The sequence below is a fragment of the Rana temporaria genome, chromosome 2 (genome assembly GCF_905171775.1).
Source record: "Rana temporaria chromosome 2, aRanTem1.1, whole genome shotgun sequence".
In the NCBI taxonomy this organism is placed as follows: Eukaryota; Metazoa; Chordata; class Amphibia; order Anura; family Ranidae; genus Rana; species Rana temporaria.
The window spans coordinates 15,554,960-15,566,176 of NC_053490.1; the positions used below are offsets into that span (position 1 = coordinate 15,554,960).

The window sequence follows — 11,217 nt, forward strand, 5'->3', positions numbered from 1 at the left end:
GACGATTGTGATAGCAGCCTGGCTGGTCCCGCCTTCTGGAGCCCAACGCCTATGATGGACGTCCCACTGATCCAATGCCGAGACCGCAGGACCTGTGACGTCCATCATAGGCGCCGCAAGCTTAGAAGGCGGGAATTACAATCCCGCCTGGCGCGACATGCCCGCTCCGCTTCGCTCCCTGCTTGGTTTGGCGGCTCTCCACGTTGGGACGGCTCCTGATGGCACAGGGCTCCAGCATCGCACACCACGGCTGCCTGCCGCATCCCCGCTTCCTTGCCAGCGGCTCTCCCCCTCGGCTCCAAAGCCTCCCTGGCTGCACTACGAAGGCTGCCTGGCCTGCCCATCCATCCGGGTAGCACCAGTCTGACGGGCACACCACGGCTGAGGTTGGTCAGTGATTGTGTATGCCTACCAGCCAGGTCAGTCACAGTGTATGTAGGTAGGTCGGTCAGGTCAGTGTTAGTTGGTCAGTGTATGTAGGTCAGGACAGGTCAGGCCAGTGTATGTAGGACAGGTCAGGCCAGTGTATGTAGGACAGGTCAGGCCAGTGTATGCAGGACAGGTCAGGCCAGTGTATGTAGGACAGGTCAGTGTCAGTGTATGTAGGACATGTCAGGTCAGTGTATGTAGGTCAGGACAGGTCAGGCCAGTGTATGTAGGACAGGTCAGTGTCAGTGTATGTAGGACAGGTCAGTGTCAGTGTATGTAGGACAGGTCAGTGTATGTAGGACAGGTCAGTGTCAGTGTATGTAGGACAGGTCAGTGTATGTAGGACAGGTCAGTGTATGTAGGTCAGGCCAGTGTATGTAGGTCAGGACAGGTCAGGCCAGTGTATGTAGGACAGGTCAGGTCAGGTCAGTGTATGTAGGACAGGTCAGTGTATGTAGGACAGGTCAGTGTCAGTGTATGTAGGACAGGTCAGTGTATGTAGGATAGGTCAGGTCAGTGTATGTAGGACAGGTCAGTGTATGTAGGACAGGTCAGTATATGTAGGACAGGTCAGTGTATGTAGGACAGGCCAGTGTATGTAGGTCAGGACAGGTCAGGCCAGTGTATGTAGGTCAGGACAGGTCAGGCCAGTGTATGTAGGTCAGGACAGGTCAGGCCAGTGTATGTAGGACAGGACAGGTCAGGCCAGTGTATGTAGGACAGGTCAGGCCAGTGTATGTAGGACAGGTCAGGCCAGTGTATGTAGGACAGGTCAGGCCAGTGTATGTAGGACAGGTCAGGTCAGGCCAGTGTATGTAGGACAGGTCAGGCAAGGCCAGTGTATGTAGGACAGGCCAGGCCAGGCCAGTGTATGTAGGACAGGTCAGGTCAGGCCAGTGTATGTAGGACAGGTCAGGTCAGGCCAGTGTATGTAGGTCAGGCCAGTGTATGTAGGACAGGCCAGTGTATGTAGGACAGGTCAGGCCAGGCCAGTGTATGTAGGACAGGTCAGGCCAGGCCAGTGTATGTAGGACAGGTCAGGCCAGGCCAGTGTATGTAGGACAGGTCAGGCCAGGCCAGTGTATGTAGGACAGGCCAGGCCAGTGTATGTAGGACAGGCCAGGCCAGTGTATGTAGGACAGGTCAGGCCAGGCCAGTGTATGTAGGTCAGGTCAGGCCAGGCCAGTGTATGTAGGTCAGGTCAGGTCAGGCCAGTGTATGTAGGTCAGGTCAGGCCAGTGTATGTAGGTCAGGTCAGGCCAGTGTATGTAGGTCAGGTCAGGCCAGTGTATGTAGGACAGGCCAGGCCAGTGTATGTAGGACAGGTCAGGCCAGGCCAGTGTATGTAGGACAGGTCAGGCCAGGCCAGTGTATGTAGGACAGGTCAGGCCAGGCCAGTGTATGTAGGACAGGTCAGGCCAGGCCAGTGTATGTAGGACAGGTCAGGCCAGGCCAGTGTATGTAGGACAGGCCAGGCCAGTGTATGTAGGACAGGCCAGGCCAGTGTATGTAGGACAGCTTAGGCCAGGCCAGTGTATGTAGGACAGGTCAGTGTCAGTGTATGTAGGACAGGTCAGTGTCAGTGTATGTAGGACAGGTCAGGCCAGTGTATGTAGGACAGGTCAGGCCAGTGTATGTAGGACAGGTCAGGCCAGTGTATGTAGGACAGGTCAGGTCAGGTCGGTGTATGTAGGTCAGGTCAGGCCAGGTTGGTGTATGTAGGACAGGTCAGGCCAATGTATGTAGGACAGGTCAGGCCAGTGTATGTAGGACATGTCAGGCCAGTGTATGTAGGACAGGTCAGGCCAGTGTATGTAGGACAGGTCAGGCCAGTGTATGTAGGACAGGTCAGGCCAGGCCAGTGTATGTAGGACTGGTCAGGTCAGGCCAGTGTATGTAGGTCAGGCCAGTGTATGTAGGACAGGTCAGGCCAGGCCAGTGTATGTAGGACAGGTCAGTCCAGTGTATATAGGACAGGTCAGGCCAGGCCAGTGTATGTAGGACAGGTCAGGCCAGACCAGTGTATGTAGGACAGGTCAGGCCAGGCCAGTGTATGTAGGTCAGGCCAGGCCAGTGTATGTAGGACAGGTCAGGCCAGGCCAGTGTATGTAGGACAGGTCAGTCCAGTGTATGTAGGACAGGTCAGGCCAGGCCAGTGTATGTAGGACAGGTCAGGCCAGACCAGTGTATGTAGGACAGGTCAGGCCAGGCCAGTGTATGTAGGTCAGGTCAGGCAAGTGTATGTAGGTCAGGTCAGGCCAGTGTATGTAGGTCAGGTCAGGCCAGTGTATGTAGGACAGACCAGGCCAGTGTATGTAGGACAGGTCAGGCCAGGCCAGTGTATGTAGGTCAGGCCAGGCCAGTGTATGTAGGACAGATCAGGCCAGGCCAGTGTATGTAGGACAGGTCAGGCCAGGCCAGTGTATGTAGGACAGGTCAGGCCAGGTCAGTGTATGTAGGACAGGTCAGGCCAGGCCAGTGTATGTAGGACAGGTCAGGCCAGGCCAGTGTATGTAGGACAGGCCAGGCCAGTGTATGTAGGACAGGCCAGGCCAGTGTATGTAGGACAGGTCAGGCCAGGCCAGTGTATGTAGGACAGGTCAGGCCAGGCCAGTGTATGTAGGACAGGTCAGGCCAGGCCAGTGTATGTAGGACAGGTCAGGCCAGGCCAGTGTATGTAGGACAGGTCAGGCCAGGCCAGTGTATGTAGGACAGGTCAGGCCAGTGTATGTAGGTCAGGCCAGGCCAGTGTATGTAGGACAGGCCAGGCCAGGCCAGTGTATGTAGGACAGGTCAGGCCAGGCCAGTGTATGTAGGACAGGTCAGGCCAGGCCAGTGTATGTAGGACAGGTCAGGCCAGGCGAGTGTATGTAGGACAGGTCAGGCCAGGCCAGTGTATGTAGGACAGGTTAGGCCAGGCCAGTGTATGTAGGACAGGTCAGGCCAGTGTATGTAGGCCAGGCCAGTGTATGTAGGACAGGCAAGCCAGTGTATGTAGGACAGGTCAGTGTCAGTGTATGTAGGACAGGTCAGTGTCAGTGTATGTAGGACAGGTCAGTGTCAGTGTATGTAGGTCAGGACAGGTCAGGCCAGTGTATGTAGGTCAGGACAGGTCAGGCCAGTGTATGTAGGACAGGTCAGTGTATGTAGGACAAGTCAGTGTATGTAGGACAGGTCAGTGTATGTAGGACAGGCCAGTGTATGTAGGTCAGGACAGGTCAGGCCAGTGTATGTAGGTCAGGACAGGTCAGGCCAGTGTATGTAGGTCAGGACAGGACAGGTCAGGCCAGTGTATGTAGGTCAGATCAGTGTATGTAGGTCAGGACAGGTCAGGCCAGTGTATGTAGGTCAGTGTATGTAGGACAGGTCAGGGTCAGTGTATGTAGGGCAGGTCAGTGTATGTAGGGCAGGTCAGTGTCAGTGTATGTAGGTCAGGACAGTGTATGTAGGTCATGTGTCAGAAACAACCCTGAAAGACATGCTAATGTGCCTCACAGCTTCCTTACATGCTGATCTCATGCAGTGTGTAACTGACATACACACACTGGGCCAGATTCACAAAGGTTAGCGGATCTTTAGATCCGTGTAACCTATGTGTTTTAAGATCCGCCCTCGCAAGTTTGTGAGGAAAGTGTCAAATTCACAACACACTTACCTCCAAACTTGCGACGGCGGATCCTAACTCCCCCGGCGGAATTCTAATTCCGCGGCTGGGGGAGTGTACTATTTAAATCAGGCGCGCTCCCGCGCCAATTTAAATACGCATGCGCCGTCCGGGGAATTTCCCGGCGTGCATTGCTCCCACTGACGTCAATAGGACGTCAGTGGTTGCGACGTGAGCGGGACTTGCGACGCGCGTGTTCGTGAATCGGCGTACGCAAACGACGTAGGAAATTTCAAATTCGACGCGGGAACGACGGCCATACTTAACAATACTTACCCCTGCTTTTAGCAGGGGTAAGTATACGACGGGTACCGCGCTACGGAAACGACGTAAGAACACAGCGTCGGGTCCGCGTACGTTAGTGAATTTCGCGTATCTCGCTGATTTACATATTATTCAGTGTAAATCAGCGGGAACGCCCCCGGCGCCATTTTTAAATCCAAAAAAAGATCCGACAGTGTAACACAGTGTAACACTGTCGGATCTTAGCCCTATCTATGCGTAACTGATTCTATGAATCAGGCGCATAGATAGGACCAGTGTAAGTCAGAGATACGATGGTGTATCAGGAGATAATACACCGTCGTATCTCTTTGTGAATCTGGCCCACTGACTTGTGTGTCTGTGTGTACTGACACACGCGCGCGTAGGTCGGATAAGTCGCGACCCCCCCCCCTGGTTCCGGCTTCGGGCTGAAGCCCCTGGTCTTTTTGCCACCTAGCAACGCCCCTGGATGTAGGACCAATGTAGGAATAATGTAAGATCAGTGTAGGAACAATGTAGCAGAGCAAAGTAGGATGAAAGTAGTGTAGTAGTGTGAACCCAGCCTTTAAGATGACTTTGCTTATACAATCAGGCTGTTCCATGAATTTAACCACAATGACTTCGCAGAAGCAGGGTGTGACTCCATGCAAACTGTTAGCTAAGTATGTCAAAACACATATTGAAAAGTTAATTTCTACTTAAAAATAAAGTCAGTTATTTATACATTCTATTACACCAGTGTCACATCAATATCTGTCACAGTGCACAAAACATCTCTCACACTGTACCAGCAGGGCCGATCCGCCCTATAGGCTCACTATGCAAGCCGCTTAGGGCCCCGCAAAGCTGCAGAGGGCCCCCCAAATTACTAGAGGCCCCGCCTGGTGAGAAGTCATTTTCAGCCCCTCACCCCGCTTCTCAACTCGCTGGCTGCACGGGAGAAGAGGTAAGAAGTCAGCGCCCCCCTGCTTCTCACTTTAATGTAAGATGTCATTTCTGAAAGCAGAACACCCCCCCCCCCCCCCCCTTCTCAACTTTAATCTTTAATGTGACATGTCACTGTCGGAAGCGCCAACCCCCCCCCCCGCTTCTCAACTTTTCTTAACTTTAAAGCGGAGTTCCACCCAAAAATGGAACTTCCGCTTATCCCACTCCTCACCCCCTTACATGCCACATTTGGCATGTATTTTTTTTGGGGGGGGGGAGTGGGGGCTTCAGGAGGAGTGGGACTTCCTGTCCCACATCCTCCTTCCGCCGAGGGGCTGGTAAGGCGATTAAGCTTAATCGTCCTACTGCAGCCCCTCCCCTAGGCGATCGCCTAGGACACGTGACAGGTCCTAGGCGATCGCCTGTCCAATCGGACGGCGCAGCGCCGGGCCGCGCCCCCATGCGCAGTGCCGCTCGCGCATGCGCAGTGGGTGCCCGGCCGTGAAGCCGAAAGCCTTCACGGCCGGGTGCCCACAGTGACAATGAAGACGCCGGCCGGGGAGGGGGGGAGAGGAGCGGAGCCCCGGCCGGCGCGTCGCTGGAACGCTGGAGCAGGTAAGTGTCTGTTTATTAAAAGCCAGCAGCTACACTTTTTGTAGCTGCTGACTTTTAATAAACATAAATATTGTCTGGAACACCTCTTTAATGTGACATGTCATTTTGCTTAGGGCCCCAGGGAGGTCAGGATCCGCACTGTGTACCAGTGTCACTTCAATATCTGTCACAGTGTACCAGTGTCACTTCAATATCTGTCACAGTGTACCAGTGCACAGAAACATCTGCAATAATGTCCCATATTGCAACATCAACATCTGTGAGTGTTCACCGGTGGACGATCAACATCTGCCTCAGTGTACAAGTGCACAAAAAACACCTGTCAATTGAAAAAAAAAAAAGTAAAGGGTCCCTGTCTCTCCTTGCTCGTGTGCAAAGAAACGCACACGTTGGTCCCGTACACATATGTAAATGGAAATTGCACCACACATGTGAGGTATTTCCGTGAACGTCAGCGTAAGAGCAACAATTCTAGCACTGAGCCTCCTCTGTAACTCTAAGTAGGTAACATGTAAAGGCTTATAAAGCGTTGCCTATGGTGATTTTTAAATACCAACGTTTTTTCGCCGTTTCACAAGCGTGTGCAATTTTAAAGTATGCCATGTTTGGTATCTATTTTCTGGGCGCAGCACCATATTTTATAAAAAAGTGGGTATTATACTGTGTTTGTGTGCATTTAAGTTAATTAACCACTACCTGCCCGGTCAATAGACAATTGACGTCCGGGAAGCAGTTGTGAAATCCTGACTGGACGTCTATTGACGTCCTGCAGGATTTCATGCCGGCGCACGCCCGTGGGGGTGCGCAGCGGAGGCTCTTTACCACGTGATCAGCCGTGTCCAATCACGGCTGATCACGAACGGGACAGGTCAGGCCAGGCCAGTGTATGTAGGACAGGTCAGGCCAGGCCAGTGTATGTAGGACAGGTCAGGCCAGGCCAGTGTATGTAGGACAGGTCAGGCCAGGCCAGTGTATGTAGGACAGGTCAGGCCAGTGTATGTAGGACAGGTCAGGCCAGTGTATGTAGGACAGGTCAGGCCAGTGTATGTAGGACAGGTCAGGCCAGTGTATGTAAGACAGGCCAGGCCAGTGTATGTAGGACAGGTCAGGCCAGTGTATGTAGGACAGGTCAGGCCAGTGTATGTAAGACAGGCCAGGCCAGTGTATGTAGGACAGGTCAGGTCAGGCCAGTGTATGTAGGACAGGTCAGGCCGTTGATGGCTCTTCCTCACTCGCGTCTGACAGACACGAGTAGAGGACAGCCGATTGGCGGCTCTTCTGACAGGGGTGGTTCGCATTGATTGTTTATCAGCGCAGCCCCCCCCTCGGATGCCCACACTGGACCATCAGGGAAAAATTAGAAAGATGCCAATCAGTGCCCACTGACTGGCAACATGGGCACTGGGATAAACAAGTGATGCCCAGCAATGCCCTCAGTGCCACCCCTCAGTGTCCATCAGTGCCACCCCTCAGTGTCCATCAGTGCCTCCTCTCAGTGCCCATCCATGCCCAGTGCCCATCTGTGCCACCCATAAGTACCCATCAGTGTCACCTATGAGTGCCCAGTGCCGCCTATGAGTGCCCAGTGCTGCCTATGAGTGCCCATCAGTGCCGCCTATGAGTGCCCATCAGTGCCGCATACCAGCGCCCAGGGCTGCTGATAGAAATCATGGGGCCCCGTACAGCCTACCTGACGGGGCCCCTGTAGCCCCACCCATGTTCCCGCCCCTGATCCCTCCTTCAGCCCCACCCCTGTTCCCGCCCCTGATCTCTCCTTCAGCCCCACCCCTATACCAAGGGGCTAGGGTATACCAAGAGGCTAGGTTATGTAGACAGGCTAGTGTATACAGGGAGCACCCCCCACCAATTTAATATAATTAGAGGATGATTTAATGAAATGGAATCAGTATACACAGGTTTACTTCTTCTGAGAGATATAAAAGTAACCCTCTAACCACCATGACCACTTCAGTGATTTGAAGTGGTCAAGGTGGTAGGAGTCAGTATGTGGGATGGCATGAATATACTAAGGTGGTCTAATGATTGGCTTCTAACAGGGAGGGCTACACAGAGATCAAAATTGGGCCGATTCCAGCTAAATTGAAATTTGATGTGTGTGTGTATCCAACTTTACCTAATTCCTTGCTTCAGCTGGCTTCTTTCAGTGCTGACTGGTTCCCCACAGTGCCTGTGTATGTTTTACGCTGCTTACACACTGGAGTGGGCGGGCGTTGACAGTAAAATGCAACTAATTTTAGCGCCGCTTTACTGTAATTTTAGTGCTGCTATTTGGTCGCTAGCGGGGCACTTTTAACCCCACTAGCGGCCGATGAAGGGTTAAATGCACCGTGTAGCACTGCTGCCGGAGCGCTTTGCAGGTGCTTTGGCAGCGGTGTCCATTGATTTCAATGGGCAGGAGCGGTGTATACAGCGCTCCTTCACCTCTCCAATGATGCTGCTTGCAGGAGTTTTTTTTTTAACGTTGTGCCAGTGCATCACCTCAGTGTGAGAGTGCTCGGGCTCTCACCCTGAGGCTGCAGGGGAGACATTTTTCAGGCGCTTTACAGGTGCTATTTTTAGCCCAAATGCACCTGAAAAATGCCTCCAGTGTGAAAGCGGTCTAACTGACCATGCTCAGTTTCTCACACTCCAGCCCGCTTATACCATACAGGGTAAATGTTCCTGTATGGTATGTGATGAGGCTGAGGTTTTGGTATAGGAAGAGAACACTGCAGCTGGTTGTAGCATTGAAACAGGTAAGTGAAAGAGTCTATTCTCCCCTCCCCCACACACTGCAACATTGGACTTTAATTTCCTGGAGATAGGTTGTATTCTCATATATATATATATATATACACACACATACATACACACACACATTCTTTGCTGTTAATGAACTTTTATGAATATGTTAGAAATACACTGGGACTTTTCAGGTACTACATAAATATATTCTACATACACATATATTAAAAATAATGATTTTGAGAAATATATTTGTGTGTAGTACCTGAAAAGTCCCATTATATATATTCCTTACATATTCAGGCATTTTACTTTCACTTTCACCAGACCTGTCCTGCTGAGGTACAGGACAAGTTTACAGCACACATTTGTACAGAGACAGAACAATTGTGACTCACAGGAGAGGAATGCAATCTATCCTGTTATCTTGCCTTGAGGAGAGCTCCGGTGTGTTGTCCTGCTTGCTCTGTCCTTCCTGAGGAGGGGGGCTCGGGTGCTGGCAGGAATACAAGTCTGCTCTTCTCTTACCTAAGCAGTGGCGATGTCCATGCTCCTGGGTGACGCTCTCCTCCTCCCTCGGTCAGTCCTGTGCAGTCACAGACTTTTTTTATTTTATTCTGAACTCTGTTCAGATTGCCGGGCCCCCCTGCTGGCCGGGGCCCAGTACAACAGGGCTGCCTGTACTGGCTTATCAGCGGCCCTGCCAGCGCCACCTATCAGTGTCCATCAGTGCCGCCTGTCAGTGCCGCCTCAGCGGTGCCCATCAGTGCCGCCATATCAGTGCCCGTAATCGAAGAAGAAAACTTACTTATTCACAAAAAAAATAACAGAAAAAAATAAAAACGCAATTTTTTTCAAAATTTTCGGTCTTTTTTTAGTTGTTGCGCAAAAAATAAAAATCGCAGAGGTGATCAAATACCACCGAAAGAAAGCTCTATTTGTAGAATCAAAATTATAAAAAAAAATTGTCATTCAAAGTGCGACAGCGCTGACAGCTGAAAATTGGCTTGGGCAGGAAGGTGCGTAAGTGCCTGGTATGGAAGTGGTTAAAGTATATTTTTGCGTTATGCCGCGTACACACGACTGTTTTTTGGGTTGTAAAAAATTACATTTTTAATGGTCTAGGAAAAACGATGTTTTTTTCAACCCGATCGTTAAAACGGCCTTGCCTACACACGATCGTGAGAAAAAAATGCTCAAGCAAAGCGCGGTGACCAGGGCTGCCATCAGGAATTATGAGGCCCCTTACACAGCTTCAGGCATGGGGCCCCCTGGAGAGGAGAACCGGGGGGGTGCTGCCGCCTGAAATTGAGAAGCGGGGAGGCTGCCACGAATTGAGAAGCGGGGGGGGGGGCCCCTTTACTAAAGAAAAATATATATAAAAAAGGGGGGTAGCCATCCGGGGCCCTGGGGACCTCTGGCTGGGCCCTTTAATAAAAAGATAAAAAAATATATATTTTTAAAAAGGGGGGTTGCCATTTGGGGACCTCTGGGCCCTTTAATAAAATACACACACACACACACACATTTATATATATATATATATATATATATATATATATATATATATATATATATATATATATATATAAAAAATAAATATTTTTTTTTTATAAAAAAAGGGGGGTTGCCATCCGGGGCCCTCTGGGCCCTTTATTAATATATATATATATATATATATATATATATATATATATATATATATATATATATATATATATATTTTTTTATAAAAAAGGGGGGTTGTCATCCAGGGCCCTGGGGACCTCTGGACCCCTAAAAAAAAAAAAAAAAAATTGGCCTTTTAATAAAAAAAAATTAAAAAGATATATATATTTTTTTATAAAAAATAAATAAAAAAAAGGGGGGTTGCCATCTGGGGCCATGTAGGCCTCTGGGCCCCTGGGAACCTCCGGGCCCCTTACAGGTGTACTGCCTGTACCCCCCTGATGGCGGCCCTGGCGGTGACGTACAACACGTACGACGGCACTATAAAGGGGAAGTTCCATTTGGATGGCGCCACCCTTTGGGCTGCTTTAGCTGATTTCGTGTTAGTAAAAGACGATTTGCGCTTTTAAGTCTGTTACAGCGTGATTAATGTGCTTACTCCATTACGAACGGTAGTTTTACCAGAATGAGCGCTCCCGACTCATAACTTGCTTCTAAGCATGCACGTTTTTTTCACATCGTTAAAGCCCACACACGATCATTTTATACGACGTTAAAAACGACAACGTTAAACAGTCGTGTGTACGCGGCATTAGTGTGTAAAATTGCATTTGAAAAAATGCTGCACAAATACCACGTGACATAAAAATGTCCCCCTTTTGTAAAATGGCGCCTCACTGAACCGCATCTGCTAAAGGCCAGCGTGTTTCTGTGCATGTTGATTTTACGCGCATACCGGACATGCAAAGAGTTTGAACCTAGCCTACAAGACAAAAAGGCTGACATTGCTGAGAACAAAATATTTACATTGTAGATAAAGATTCTTTATGGTGAGAAGAGGAATAAGGTGAAGTTGTATCTTACCTGTCTGCAGGTCTTGTGTGTCCAATATGCCTCCTGTGAGA

The 11,217-nt window shown here is 50.3% G+C and overlaps 1 protein-coding gene across 1 annotated transcript in view; it reads right to left on the reverse strand.

The window, feature by feature from the left end:
* The window catches only part of LOC120928842 (ecto-ADP-ribosyltransferase 5-like), a 53,286-nt gene extending 42,069 nt beyond the window's left edge, over nt 1–11,217 (reverse strand). Inside the window, exon 1 of the mRNA XM_040339862.1 lies at nt 11,177–11,217. The gene's annotated coding sequence lies outside the window, so the exon portion shown is untranslated. The remainder of the gene's footprint in view (nt 1–11,176) is intronic.